Genomic DNA, 16,514 nt, shown 5'->3' on the forward strand with positions numbered 1-16,514 from the left:
TTCTCACCATTTAAAAAATGACATTTTATTTCCAGTTTGAATATGTCTAGTATCAACTTCCAACCATTGGGTTGTTATATCTTTCTCTGCTAGATGGAACAGCTCATTATTAATATTTGTTTCCTGTGTAAATACTTATAGACTGTAATCAAGACTTATTGAAAATTGACATTAACAGCCCAGCAAGCTCCTCTACCAGCTCTTATAAAACTCTTCGATACTGTACTACTCACATTCTTTTTACACCCATTTGATGTATTTGTTTCAATTTTAAAAACCGCAAACATTTCAGTAGCTGGAACGTTTTACATAGGACACACTAAGTCGGTGCAAAACATTTTCAGTTTAATGTATGGAGATATATAGCTGTATGACTCCCATTAACGTTAACAGGAGTCACAAGGCTAAATGTTCTGAATGAAATTTACCCCAGCAGCTGTGGTAGGGTATAATATGGGGATGAACGCATGTTAGCTCAGAACTTCAATTTCTCTAAGTATGACAATTTCTGAAGTGGAATATTTTGTATGTTACAATAACTACTGTCCTTTCATTATCATATATTCTATTTTATATTGTTAGTTGTACTCAATATACCCTTCCAGCATATTAAAAACCCTATTTGTGGATTAAGAAAAAAATACTGGGATCCTGAAATCAACATCTGTATAAGACTCTACAGCCTAGATAGGACTTCTTTGTTTTTTAAATTTCCTTTAGTTGATTCTTAGGTATATTGAGAGGCTACTGATATTTGAGTACAGTCATAAATATTCGTTTCCACTGGCTGAACAGAGTTCAGTCCAAACATAGGCTACATTATTATATAAAGACCTACTCGTATGCTTAACTTTGAAAACAGGAGTAGTTTCACTGATTTCAGTTGAACGCATGAGTAAGTGCTTTCAAGATCAGGGTCTAAGTATTTTAGGGAGTCGGGTTAAAGCTCTTAATTAGTCAACACTGCTAACGAACAAAAGAACTAAGAGATGGGACTGTTCTTTTTTGAGATGAAAAAAATCTATGGGACTCAGTCCATCAAGACTCAGCCACTTCAGTTTGAAAAGTTAGAGATCTGGCTAATTAATACATTTATATTTATTATATAGCAATATAAAATTTACATATATAAACTGATTTGAGGAGCAAAACATCACTTTGTATTAGACCCACATCATTTGTGTATTACACAAAATCACCCCTAGGCTCATATCTGGAAGTCGGTCTATATTTAAGTTGCACTACTTAATAAATGAAGCATGTGCCAAAAGAAAGGGAAAGCACAGTGTAAGGCAAAGTCCAGTGCCAACACCGTCCCTCCCCACCCCCATGTCACTATTAAGCACACAAAATCTCTTGCTTGTGCCTTCCAGGTCTCTGCTAACAGCCATTTCCAGGTTATGGATCTGGATGGTTGTAACCAGCTGCACTGATCTATTTATGGTAGCAGTATGGCCGGGAGCCATCTGAACTATCTTCTGAGCTTCTCACAGTATTGCTCAGATCAGACTATCCTGCTCAATCAGAGGTACTTCTCAGCCAAAAGCAACATGAATACCCCACACATTTTTCCCTATATCTTTGCATCCCTTGTAGTCGAATACAACAGCATTGTTGTGTAGCTTCTGCTTGTTTATTTCTCAGGACAATTTATGTTTTGGAATTCATCATTTTGACACTTAGCTGCGTTTGTCCCTGGTAACAGTACTCACTTACAGTTTGCTTTAAAACAGGATACCTGTATGCAAGACTCTCATGGTCTCAATAACACCAAGATATTGTTTCCAAACAGCCTGTCTTTTGATAGACATAAGCAGACTGCGTTCTCCCCCTCTCCACACAGATACTCTGTAGGTAATCTTTTTTGTAGTCCACAACCAAGATACAATGCATGTCACCCTAGTGTAACATAGATGTAGGGCCTTCCTGCAGAAGAAATGGTCCTTGCAGCTTCATATAAATTATGGATTTATCACATTTCTTAGTGAAATGGGCCACCTAAAGTTATATTCATTAACGTAAACTTGCCATAGGATCATGCATAGAAATCAAATATAAAGAACTTGAAAGAAATATCTAAAAGCTAAAGGTTACATTACACAAGTACTATTAAAGTATTATTAATTTATTAGCACTTTATTAATATTGTTAATATTCTATGCCATTTGCAATCTAGTTCCTGGCTAGACTGATTTATTAAAATACTGTAATTGAAAAGATAGCATTTTAAGATGCTAATGCAGAAAAGCACTTCGGACCAGATTCTGGAATTGTTGCATTCAGCATTGCAAGGGTGTCTAAATCCCCTGACAGTCAATGTGATTTAGGCTCCTATGTGCCCAAATCCTTTCAAAATAAAGGATTTGGGCTCTTAAATCAGTTAGGTAATGCAACATTGAGCACAGGACCAGCTAAATACCTTTAAAAATCCTGGCCTTTAGCCCACTGAATGGGAATACTCACGTGCTTAAAGTTAAGCCTACATTTAAATGCTCTGGATCAGGGCCTCTTATAAAAGATTTATGTCTTACTTAATTTTGCATGGATGGTGGGAAAGGGCATCTTAAGCGTATAACATCTGTAACCTCTTTCTTCCAAGAAGCCATTGCAAAATGGTGTTACCTGCATTACTGTTCAATAGAGGATTCTCTGCTGAACAGATTGACAGGGTGTGGGTCCATGTTCTTTATAGCCATGTTCAAGCAGCACAACTGGCCATCAGATGATACTCAACTAAACAATTGCAAACTCGCCAGTATTGTCAATTAATGTTCTTACAATTTCACCCTATTTTTATAAAGGTCACATTGCACCTTGGAAGGAATCTGCACTAAGTCCAAAGTATTTTCTGCCCTCCCTATTGTCTACCTCTGCTATATTTATCAAATTTTCCATAGTGTTTTCCCCAATAGGAAAATGAAATTAGCTTTTATATTCTGTTTGAATTCTTCTTAATTAAAAAGATTTTTTTTATGAAAGTTAACTGCGGAGAATAGAGAAACTTAACAATACAGTAAATTTATTCAGTATAAATCCAGTTGAACTTGTGCTCTCTCAGCTTTAAAAATCTGCTATTTGAAAAATGGAATTTGATGCAATCTTAATCATTACACGGGAAAGTGGAGTATTCTTAAGTACTATCGGAAAATATTGAACAAGAACAAAGCAGGCTTTAGTACATATCTTGACTGTGGAAGACTGAGAGACAGAATACCAAACAGCAAAAACACGAAGTAAAAATATAGCAAAAGAATCTCACACCCTGTATTTAAACACTGATTCTGCCAGTGGCACAGTACTTACAAAACAACAGCAACAAAAGGGTCAGATCCTTTAATTTTTGCCTTCGCTATTAAAAAAAACAAACAAACAAAGATCAGAAATAAGTCCTCTACTTCTTCAGGAAAAAAAATAACAGTGCGTTTATTAAAAAAAAAAGTTTTCTTATAGAGCGTGGTAGGCTATAAAATATAGGAGTTTGATCCAACACCCATAGGAGTCAGCAAGAGTCTTTCCTTCAGTGGAGATACAAACTAAAAAATGTTTATTTTAAAACCAGCAAACGCTAATCTCTTCTTCGATTTCTCAGATGTTTTTTATTTTATTTTATTTACCTATAGTATATACTATGTTATTACTAGAATTGATTCACTGTCATTCGTTTGTCATTGCACTATGAATAAAATCCTGAGTTTGTCTTGAGTAAGCGCTAAGGGTTGCAGGATTTTCCCTACAAGGTTATGTATAAAAGAAGATTTTTTTTTAAAGCTAACTATACAAAACCAAGAATTCTGTGTAGACTTCCAAATACTTGAAAAATGTATTTCCTTGCAGCTTCATGTATCCCTAGGCAAAACACTATTTACTTATTCTCATATGTAAATCATTCTGTGTTTATCACTGTGTTTAGACTTTTGTTCCCTGGAAACTGAATGGCATGGGTAAAGTGGTACCTTGCCTGAAATAGCCAGTGTAAGTTTTCAGACTGTAAGTGCATGTCATCAGACAAATGCCAAGGCACTCATCAATGAAGATGAGTGGTGTAAACTTTCTGAATAGAACTTAAAGCAAAGAGGCCCTTATACCCAAATTCATAAGATGAATATTAAACAAAATGTTGGAATGGTAGCATATATTTTTAAGGTGAGTCCAGGTCTAATTACTGTTGCTTCGAGCTTGGCAATCTACTTGGAAAACTTGACAAATCTGCCTGGTTTACAAAGCTTCTGAAGCCTGAATAGTACTTTATGGTACCCCTGGGAAAAATGGAATTTAAAGGCTTTAGAAGACTGTGATGCATCTAGACCCAATTAATAAAGCAAACTTATTTTCCTTCTAAAGCAATTTATTCAGGTTTTAAAAGAAATGCATGTTTTATTCTGAAACAGGCATAATTGTATTGCCTTATAGAAAAGACAGCGCTACTGTTAATATGTAAAGCTAGAGTTATTTATAAATGGTATTACTGAGCACTCATTTCTATATTCATATTCCTCCACCTCCATAAAGTAGTCCAGATTAAAAACAAAATCAATTTTAAGTATGGAGCACACACATATGCGTAAGACAAGTGAAGCCTCCCTTAAAGTGAAGCCCCAATTTGGGTTAATTCTAATATGCTAGTCAATTCTGAGAGATTTCAGAGTAACAGCCGTGTTAGTCTGTATTCGCAAAAAGAAAAGGAGTACTTGTGGCACCTTAGCGACTAACCAATTTATTTGAGCATGAGCTTTCGTGAGAGAGTTTCTCATTCTTCAATCTTTAGTTCACTTCCTGGTTGAGTGAGTGGTTGGGAGACTGAAGCTCTGATGAAACCACAGGCAGGAGATCTTAACAGCTGCAGGGAGACAGTCAGAGTCCCAGCTTCTCCCCTTATGACTCAGATGGAGATATCTCCTATTCTTTCACAGATAATAACTCCAGCATGGGGTGAGAAGAGTAGGCAGGGACCACAACAAATTTCACAGACGACCAGCAGTGGGGAGAGAGAGCAGCAGGGAAGGGCAGTTTCTCTTCAGAACTCCCAAACAGGGAAAATAGCTCTTCTCTCCACCACGTTGGTAGCATAGGTGAGTTTTTACCTCTCCTTCAGATGGTCAAGCTTAAAGTACCACAAGCAAAGACAACACCCAGCCACCTCTCATAGAGCAAAGCCCAGTGGCATATACCACCCTCAGATACCTCAGACAAGTTGCAATGGTCCTCTGTAAAGTAGTTATGTACCATGTAGATTAATTCCCCAAACACACTGAATTTCAAAGCCATAACTTTGAAACCCTATGGAACCTTGTAGTATGGTTTGCAGGACTGTTTGGGATAACCCTCTAAGATTTTGTGGGGTTATTTCTGGATTTTGCTATTTTCTATATTACTATATTCAACTTCTCTAGAACGTTTTGCAGATCGTTTTGGGCAAATTCCAGATATATTTACTCTACTTTTCAGAGCTGACACAGCAGTTGGTACATGATGTTATTTGCAAGAAGAATGTCCACAACTAAATATTTTTATAACACAAAACTATATTTTGTGTACAAATACATATGCATATATGTGTATATGCATGCACATACACATATATTCCCAATAAAAAAATACACTAAAATTGGGTTAAGGTTGAGAATGCATATCAATAATATGTATTAAAGGGATGTGGTATTTATAAAATTAAATTTAAAAAAAAAACAAACAAACCAACATTATGAACCCAGGATATTCAGAATTAAAGTTAAACTTAAAAGAAATCCTGTTAAGTTATGCAAATGCACAGTTAGGAAACCCAAAATAACCTTAGCTTTGCCCTCAGTACAAATAACTTACACTGATACAATGCAATAACAATATAATTTTAATTAAGACATCTTAGTGTTTGTGGACCCAGGTTGGATTAAATTGATTTTTAAAGATTTTTTTTTTAGTTCCCTACCACCTCATGGTGTCATTACAGGGCAGAGTTCAAGTGATTTGATAAATGGGTAGTTTTGAAAAAGAAATATTTAAAATTAGTGGTCATTTTTGCTGTCATATTTCATAATTGAAAGTTCTTAATTCAGCAGAAGGTGGTACACAAAATCTTCTTCAGATAATTCACAAAGGATTACCTTCTTTTTAAATGGCCAACATCATCCTACAGCAAAACCTCAGAGTTACGAACCGACTAGTTAACCACACACCTCATTTGGAACCAGAAGTATACCATCAGGGAGCAGCAGAGATTAAAAAAATCCAATTACAGTACAGTGTTACACATAAAGTACTAAAAAAAGGGGGTGGGGAAGCAGCATTTTTCTTTTGCATAGTCAAGTTTCAAAGCTGTATTAAGTTAATGTTCAGTTGTAAACTTTTGAAAGAACAACCATTAACAGATTACAAGGTTACGAACATTTCAGAGTTATGAAAAAACTCCATTCCTGAGCTGTTCATAACTCTGAGGTTATACTGAATTGTTCTCAATGGGATTGAAACTATAAGATACCTCAGTTAAGATTTCAAAATGGCCACTACTTCCCACAGTTCCCAATAAAAGTGAAGCTAAGGTCCCTTAGGAAAGATGGTGGCCCCTACTGCTGTCAGGAAACAGAGAGAAAGGCCACATGGAATGGGTGAACAGAGACAATAGCCATCTTTGCTAAAAATAGCCTATGCCTTAGTCCCACTGAGAACAATGGAAGATGGTAGCTATTTTTTTAAAAGGTCAGTTATTTGTGAAATTCTCTGTGGTAGACCCTTATTCCTCAGCCTGTGCCGAAGGAGAATCTTTCGGTTACAAAAAAAATAATAGGGAAAATGATGAGTAATCCTAAACAAATTTTTCAACATACCCTATGCACAATTTTTAATTTTTGAATTTTAACCATATGGGAAGTTTGAAGAGTTTCTGTTGTTCCATTATTAAGATCATTAGGGCCAAACAAAAGGTCTGATACTAGGTGCTACACTTCTTAAAGGATCAATCTTTAACTAATTTTAACTTGTAAACAAACTAACAGATGTATATTCTCAGCAAAATTCATTTTATTCTCAAAGAGCAAGTGCAAAAATTTTGAGGATACAGAGATGTATTTTCATACATCATATAGTATTGAGCTTTTCATTTGCTTTAAGTGAAAAGCTTAACTAATCCTTAACTATGGAGCCACAACCGGTGTTTCTCTCTCACACTCTCTCTCACACACCCACTCCCACCAAGTAGCATGTACAATACAGATATTTGAAATGAAAGCCTTGTGGACTCAGAACTTGGGGGATGACACCTCTCTCTCTCTCTCTCTCTCTCTCAGCAAGAAGTGCTGTATCTCATGACTTAGTATTACATCTCTTGAGAAATAGTGTCAATTTTGCCAAACTCTACAAAATTAGATAGTTAGTCTGGTGATCTGTAGAACTGAGTCTATGAAATTCATTCCATTTAATACCCTAAACTATAGGTGAACTGTGGTCTCTCTCAAAGACCAGTGCTTTGCTGAATAAACCTATGTTAAAAGTTAATGTAAGTAGGGTTTGAAGTAAATCTTTGTTCATTTACCACACATGATTGGATCTCTTGACTGAATCATTGCTACTTTATTATTCTAGACCTTGAAGTTTAATTTTGAAGGGTGATGCAAAAAGACATCAGACACTGTAAAACTTTTATGTTCTGAAGCAATCATCTGCATTTAGCTTATGTTTTATGAAGCCGTGGACTGTTTTCAAAACCTTCATAATCTATGTGTTATCTGTTTCTGACAGAAATTATCATGAACAATTTTAGGGCTTGAATCGGCAAGGTGCTGAGCGCCCTGAGCCACAAGACAGCCAGGCACTTAATTATGTGACTAATTATTAATTGTTAATGTGTGTAGTGCCACTGAAGTCTATTCACAAGGTTAAGGTTAAGCAGCATGTGCATACTTTCCAGGATTTGGAATATGGTCCATTTTTAGGCTCTAGGTCCAATACTGCTCCCAGGGAAGCTAGTAGGAGTTTTACCCTCTAAGTAAAGCGTTTTCCTTTATTCTTACCTGTTCAGATAATGAATGCAATTCATAATTCGTTTTACTCACTTTTTAAAAACAGGCAAACTCCCACTGAAGCTGATCATAGAATAAAAATATATAGAACTACCAAGGTCAATAACAGCTTGCCTGACTAAGGGCCTCAGGATTTCTCTATATTGACTTTATGAAATTCAGAAGCCGGCCTAATGTAAAAACTAAGGGCTATGTATGGTCCTAAGCTAGGCATGTGAATTCCTATTTATACCACTTGGACTTGCACATGTGTTTAACTGAGGGAACACTTTTGCTAGTTATCTTCACTCTATTAAATGTCTATCGACTGCACGATAAATCTTTTGAACTTCCTATACAAGCACTGCAGACCACATGAACGTATGATTAGCTAGCAAAGTCAGGGAATGTTATCTATAACATTTGATTAGTCTTTCAAAAAATGCCTGTTCCAAATTCAACTCTGATGCATATTTTGCTTCACCAAATGATCTGTGACCATTTCTTGACTTATTACATTATCATCAATAAGCTTAACAAACAGGTCTGCTAAGTCTATTAATCTTTTGGCACACAAAATCTAAAGCTTTAGAAACTAAACTTCTTACTACAAGATATAGAAAATGTGGTGTAGAAGTTAAAAGAAAAATTCAGTGCATATTCTGTTAAAAAACTTCATTTTGTGTATCAAAGTGTAACTGACACACTTATCAGAACCCAACTATGAATGTGATGTTAATGACCAGTATCTATTTGGAAGGGAGGGGTATCCTTTTGCAACAGAAGCTTCTCCCACTGCCAAACAATGCATTCATATAGCTTCTAACAGAAAAAAATACTGAACATATTCAAATGTAAATTACCATCCATACACCTAAGAAAAGCATCGTTACTCTCTGCATAAATGAATGGATGCAAGAAATGCCATCCGTATGGGACCTGAGTACTTTCAGGACTCATACTGCATTTCACATTTTAAACTGTACAGTTGTATAAAATACAGAGTTTAGGCTTTTCAATACTAATTTATCAGGGTGGATAAAATTCAATGATTTAAAAAAAAATTTTAAAAATCAGATTTTTTTGATAAAATGCTTTTTGAGGAAAAATCCTATCTAAAATAATTTTAATTACTATACATTGTAGCTCAAAGGTATCTCATCATGGAATACGGATTATAAATTCTAATTCTATAGTATGAGACAATATATTCATGTACTGTTTAAGAAAAAATTTGTAAATGAGTTCCAATAGTTCATGGATTAGGGACCCAATCTTATGGGTTCCATGGACTTCTGTGTAGATTATTTAGGTTAATCTTTCTATCTACCCAATGGGACTCAGAGCTCAGTCTAGAAAATACCATCAGAGATGCTTAGCTTTGCAGTTCTAAAACTGCGGATTTGTGTCTCTAGAGGTAACGTGCTTGTTAACAGCAAAAATGTTTTTAAATAAATAAATAACATATAGAGATGAGAAATACCAGACCTCAACCCTATTGTCCCTCTGCAAATGTGTGTACACAGAGTCAGTCCCTTACCTCTCTCTAAAAATGCAAAGTTTCAAAAAGTTCAATGAATAGAAGATTGTTGGGGGCAGAACAGGTCTGGACAAGGAGAAGAAGTCTGGAGATAAATGTGAGAAGAGAGGGACAGGCAGTAGAAACAACAGTGAAACTCTTTGAGCAGCATATTCCAGAAGTCTTGAGGTCTTTCTGAGTGAAGCCTTCATTGATTTGAGATCTACCATACCATTCTCTCACTAGAAGGGAAAACCTGTAATGACAGCAGGCTATAAGAAAGATCCAATTTGGGTCTCATCTATCTCTGAGTTGTGAAGAATATGTATTAAGGTTATAACAACCAACAAGAATGCACGTTTATGTAGAAATCCATGATTAAATCAAGTCTTCCGGACTAGTGATTTAAATCATGATTTAAATCAAATCCACCCTGTAATTTATCATGCTAAAACTGGTTCTGATTCAAATACAAAATTATGTCCAGCTTGCTTTTACACTGGAGGTGTCCACAATATTAATTTTCTATGAATCTCTTATCGGGGGGCCACCAAATCATCTAGTCTGATCTTCTGTATATCACAGGCCAAAGCCTGAAATCTCAAATATATACATGCATAAACAAAGACATACATATACACACACAATTCATTGATATGTGGGCTGAATTCTCATTTACATTAAGGCACCTTTACGCTTCTCTGGCAATGACTAAGAGCCTCAACAGTCAGAAGAACTAACATTGTTTAAACTGGCTGTTAAGGGCCCAGCCATAAAACATATCTGTATGCACAGATGATAACTCCACTGCCTTTAGAGATCTTCTGTGAGAATGTAAGGGTGCAGCCATGCAAATCTCATAGGATCAGGCCACCCTATGACACAAAATTCCCCCAAATCCCATGAAGAGGAGACACAATTCAAGCTGAATTCCTCTTGAAAGCAGGAAAAGAGGTAGAATGCTGCCTCTGTTGCATTGACCCACTCCTGCCATCCACAGGTGCACCAAGACTTTAGGAGTAGGGGCTTAAAAGTGAGTAGTGAGAATAATCCAGCCTCCACTGCATCGTCCCCAGCTGACCACTTGCATAGGCATACAGCCATAGCATTAACTCTTGAGATGTTCTCTTCAGAGCTGCTAGTGCAAAGTTATGGGTGATTTGACCAATAAAAACATGGCTCCTGAGGAATCAGTGCTGCCGGGGAGACTGTGGGTGACTAGACTGAAGAAGCATCTCAGTGACTGCTAATATATGAGAGGGCATATTCACTGTAGAACAGATGGCTGGCAGCCATATAGCCCTGTCCACTCTCTGGACCTCAAAACCTATTCCATTTTAAGGGACCAAGTGTTAATTTTTGCCCCTCTTTTCCCTCTCTTCTGCAGTTATTTTTTTTAATTCAGGAAGGGTTAATCCAGCCCTACACTAATTTTACAGTACAATAAAGTTACCTAACATATTAGAAATGTTTTTATCTTTTAAATTTGCTAATGATGTTTTGAATTAACATCAAGTAGCAATCATCCCATTGAAACCAAACAAGAATTAGAACAGTAACACTAATTTATTTATTTGTGTTTTATACTGAGTGTGAAATATTGCTTTATGTACACACACACACATATATATGGGAAACTATTAACTTTACCTTTTTTTAAAGATTCAGTTATCCCAGCTTGCTGCACTAGAGTCAGACTTTACAGGCAATCTTCTGTAGTGATAATATAATACAGAACATAATTTGAGGGAATATTTCAGAGATATAGAAGCAGACAGTATGTAGACTTTTTAAAAATAATTTATCTCAGTGGAAAAATAATTCTCCTGATACATCCCTGTATTTTATCATGAGTTTAATGTACACTGAACTCTTACAACAATAACCATATAATACATGGACTCACAGAAACTATCCACTAACGGTCTAATGTACATAGACTTCAAGGGGAGCTATATACGCCCAGAATCACTGATGTATATGCTATAGAACCATATACAATTGAAACAGTTGGGTTTGTTTGACAGTTGTCACAGACATATGTTGTGTAGCAAGACAGCTTCTTTAGAAAACATGAATGAACATTTCAGAGATGCCTCAGAGACCAGCAGAAAAACATTAGCAGCATTAACCAGCACACATTTTAAAAACAGATTAGTCAGTTTCCTTAGTATTTAAACAAAATGTTGAATAAGGAGATGTCCACATACTGCTCTCCTGTACAGATTACTGATGGTAAAAGCAGAAGTCTGATACCAGGACAAGAGCTAGTATTCATTATTTATTTTAATACACAAAAACCAGAAACTAAATTCCTGGATGACATGTCGTGCCCAAATCCTCATCTTTTCAATTTATAATCCTTTACCAACTAGACATATGTTAAAAGTTGCATCACAAACAAAATATAGCAGTAATGGGCTCAGCTCTTTCCCTTACTAAATGTACAAACTCCCATTGATGCAAATGGAGTAATACTTGTATATTTGTGACAGAACAGATGCCAAATGTCATGAAGATGGCGATAAAAGAAAAGACATATGTTTATGCCTTTGGTAAGTAATCATGGCCCTAATAGAAAGAAAATGTTCTTTTCATGTTGTTTTTCTTATTGAATTAGTTAGAAAAATAATTTTAAAATGTTTCTGTATCAACAGCGAGCAGTCTCCATGGTCCCCAGGGAGCAGAAAGTATAGAGACCAGTAATGTGAGCATCCATGTAAACATGGGGAAGCTTCTTGGTCATCCCTATAGCCACTAACATAGGAGATGGCATGTAAAATCCTGGACCTGAACATGGTTCACCTGGGCAGGGAGAGAGGATTTGAATCTGTGCCTGGTTATGGAAACCAAATGTCATGACTAACCATTATTACCTCTATAATTAAGCAAATCAAAATCCTGGATCTGAATATCTTAGTACTTTGCAATCCAATTCTTGTACATCAGGCTGCTCTCTCTAATAGACAGATAGGCTTCATTACAGTATCTGAGTGCATAACACATGCATAGATAAAATTTCATTATGCCCTTTACACTGACCCCTTACTCAGAAGGAATAAGAGATTATGAGATTGGACCCATTCTTTGACATTATACTATAATGCCACTGTCCTAGAGGAGTGAAAATATACAGTACTAAACAAAATTACATCAAACTGGATAACATCTAGAGATCACAGAAGATCTTATTAAAAAAGGAAGGACTTTTCCCCAGTTTTAGCAGAATGTACTGGCCTTTGCTAACAGAAAATTTTTTTCTTTACAGCAATCTTCATAGCATTTTCATTAAAACACATACTAAGCCTTTAAAGAGAATGAATATTTACGACAAGGTCTATTTGTATACCAATTAATATGACTGTCTTCGCTTTAGCTCTTTTAGGAGTATGACAGTTGTAGTTTCTCCAAAGAGCTCCTAAGTAGCAATCATACACTATTCTGGTCATCAAGAGGTGTAAAGTCTCATCCTCCTAATTATAGGTCTCTCCTGTGTTATTACCATCTCTGTATTAACTATCCAGAAGCAGAACTCAAGCAGTACTTGTAAGCAAATAAAAACAGAGAATAGGAGGTGGTTAGCCTGTATATTGGCTGCTATACCCTGATACAAAACAAGAAAACATGGAGCTCTCTTTAATTATTCTCCTTCTGGCTGCAGACAATAAATTACATCTTGCCCACCTCTCCGTTCTGTGGATTAGTATTTTTTAGTCCATAAAGCCTGTTTTTCCTGGACTTTCAGTGGCCCCTCTGAGTAACATTCTCATAGATCAATGCTCCTTGGAGGGTTGTCTAACGAAGCACATATTTAGCAAACATCAATCCCCTTTTCCTGTAGATCAAGTTTACTTTTAAAAGCTTCTAAGTTCCATGGGTCTAAAGTGCAAGTGAGTGAGCTAGCCTTGAAGCATTAATCGAGAGTGCTACTGCTAAACTACTAACCCAGACAACCTGAAGTCCCAGAGCCTTAAAATTTATCCGTCCAATAGAAGTTCCCTGCTCTCCAGGATGGATTCCATTGAATAATATTAAGTGCATGTAAACATGGCCCTCCCTTCCTCTACAAAGGGTGACATTTTTAAGTGCTCGTGAAAGGTATGCAAGATGGAAGAGTGTAAAGCCACCAATTTATTCACAGAACATGTAGTACCGGTCAGTGTTCTGGTGAGGATCAATGTTTAAGAGATGAAAAGGGAATTCAGCCTCCTTGCTGATTCAGTCCTTGCTCTCTCTACACTAGGCAGAATAATGGCGAGACTACAGCTTGATATTTATATTAATTACTATTCAGTGTTAGTTACTGATCACACAGTGAACTGTACTTTTTTTGTGTGTTATTGCCTTTAGCTATGAAACTTGAAAAAATTAAAAACAGACTCAAAACAGGATAACATGGAGAATTTCTAGTTGTGGGGGGTCTCTAATTTACCTGAGTAACAAATTATCATTAAAGGGGAAGAATAAGGCAAAATAAAAACCAATCTGAATCTTCGACTGACACGAAAACCAAATTAAGCCTGAATTATTTGTCAGCTACAAAAATATATGATATTTTCATTTTTTACAAATTTTATTGTTCAAGTTTCCCAAGTTTAGCTGGAAATAGGAAAAAATACACTATAATAAGATGAGAGACTGTTGACTTCACATTATATGGGAGAATACAGCTGTCAAAACAGGAGTGAAGGGAGCCTCTGTACTTCCCAAATGTGATACAGCTGGGCTCAAGAACACCTCTGTGAAGGTGCGGAGAGGGATGTGCATAAGGAGGGATTTCTGGGGATGAGTCGAGAAAAGGCAGCAATGTTGCCATTGTGGTCACTCTTATATTGGCCACAAACTGCTATAAGAACATAAGAACAGCCATACTGGATCAGACCAATGGTCCACCTAACCCAGTATCCTGCTTTCAGACAGTGGCCACTGCCAGCTGCTTCAGAGTGAATTAACAGAATTGGGCAATAATCAAGTAATCCACCCCTGTGGTCCAGTCCCAGTTTCAGAGGTTTAGGGGCAGCTGGAGCATGGAGTTGCATCCCTGAATCAACGTGACTAATAGCCATTGATGGACCTATTAACTTATCATCTATTTCTTTTCTTATCACAGTTTCGACCTTCACAACATCCTTTGGCAACAAATTCCACAGGTTGACTGGTTGTGTGAAGAACTTCTTTCTTTTGTTTGTTTTAAACCCGCTGCCTGTTAATTTCACTGGGTGACCCCTGGTTCTTGTTATGTGAAAGGGTAAATAACACTTCCCTATTCACTTTCTCCACACCATTCATGATTTTATAGACCTCTATCGTATCCCCCCATTAGTTGTCTCTTTTCCAAGCTGAACAGTGCCAGTCTTTTTAATCTCTCCTCATATAGATCTGTTCTATACCCTTAATCATTTTGTTTGTTTTCTCTGTACTTGTTCCAATTCTAATATATCTTTTTTGAGATGGGGTAACCAGAAGTGCATGCAGTACTCAAGGTGTGGGTATACCATGGATTTATACACTGGCATTATATTTTCTCTTATTTTCTCTCCTTTTCATAATGGTTCTTAACACTGTTAACTTTTTTGATTGCTGATGCACATTGAGCAGATGTTTTCAAAGATCTATACACAATAACGCCAAGATCCCTTTCTTGAATGGTAACAGCTAATTTAGACCCCATCATTTTGTATGTATAACTGGGATTATGTTTTCCTATGTGCGTTACTTTGCACTTATCAATATTGAATTTCATTTGCCATTTTGTTGCCCAGTTACCCACTTTTGTGAGATCCCTTTGTAACTCTTCGCAATCTGTTTTGGATTTAACTATCTTGAGTAATTTTGTATCATCTGCAAACTTTGCTAGATCACTCTTTCCCCCCTTTTCCAGATCATTTATGAATATGCTGAACAGCACAGACCACAATACTGATCTCTGGGTGACTCCACTATTTACCTCGCTCCACTGTGAAAACTGACCATTTATTCCTAACCTTTGTTCCTATTTTTTAACCAGCTACTGATCCATGAAAGGACCTTCTATCTTACCCCATGATTCCTTATTTTACTTAAGAGCTTTTAGTAAGGGACCTTATCAAAGGCTATCTGAAAGTCCAAGTGCACTATCTCGACTTGTCCATGTTTGTTGACCCCCTCAAAGAATTCTAATAGACTGGGGAGACATGTTTTCCCTTTACAAAAGCTGTGTTGACTCTTCTGCAACATATCACATTCATCTATGTTTCTGATAATTCTGTTCTTTAATATAGTTTCAACCAGTTTGCCTAGCACTGAAATTAGGTTTACTGGCCTGTAATATCCAGGATCACCTCTGGAGCCTTTAAAAAAAATAAATCGGTCCTCCAGTCATCTGGTACAGAGGCTGATTTAAGAAATAGGTTATATACCACAGTTAGTAGTTCTGCAATTTCATATTTGAGTTCCTTCAGAACTCTTCAGTGAATATCATCTGGTGACTTATTACTCTTTAACTGATTAATTTGTTCAAAGCCTCTTGTGTTGACAGCTCAATCTGATACAATTCCTCAGATCTGTCACCTAAAAAGAATGGCTCACGTCTGCAGTAAAGAATGGCCACATCCTCTACAGTAAAGACCAATGCAAAGAATTCATTTAGCTTCTGTGCAACAGCCTTGTCTTCCTTCACTGCTCTTTTAGCACCTAGATCATCCAGTGACCCCCACTGATTATTTGGCACGCTTCCTGCTTCTGATGTACTTCAAATAACTGCTGTTAGTTTTTGTGTCTTTTGCAAGTTGCTCTTCAAATTCTTTTTTTGGCCTGCCTAATTATACTTTTACACTTAATTTGCCAGAGTTTATGCTCATTTAATTTAGGATTTGACTTCCAATTTTAAAAATATGTCTTTTTATCTTTACCTGCCTCTTTTACTCTGTTATTTAGCCATGGTGGCATTTTTTGATCCTCTGGTTTTTTTTATTTGAGGTATACATTTAATTTGAGCCTCTCTGGTGATTTTAGATAGTTTCCAT

The 16,514-nt window shown here is 36.4% G+C and overlaps 1 protein-coding gene across 22 annotated transcripts in view; it reads right to left on the bottom strand.

Moving 5' to 3' along the window:
* Positions 1-16,514, bottom strand: part of MBNL1 (muscleblind like splicing regulator 1) — a 197,549-nt gene that overhangs the window by 168,352 nt on the left and 12,683 nt on the right. For 2 of the 22 annotated variants that reach the window (XM_077826827.1, XM_077826828.1), the window contains exon 2: positions 11,161-11,223. The exons of the other annotated variants lie outside the window; for them this stretch is intronic. The gene's annotated coding sequence lies outside the window, so the exon portion shown is untranslated. The remainder of the gene's footprint in view (positions 1-11,160; positions 11,224-16,514) is intronic. 22 annotated transcript variants of the gene reach the window in all.

The sequence above is a fragment of the Eretmochelys imbricata genome, chromosome 9 (genome assembly GCF_965152235.1).
Source record: "Eretmochelys imbricata isolate rEreImb1 chromosome 9, rEreImb1.hap1, whole genome shotgun sequence".
In the NCBI taxonomy this organism is placed as follows: domain Eukaryota; kingdom Metazoa; phylum Chordata; order Testudines; family Cheloniidae; genus Eretmochelys; species Eretmochelys imbricata.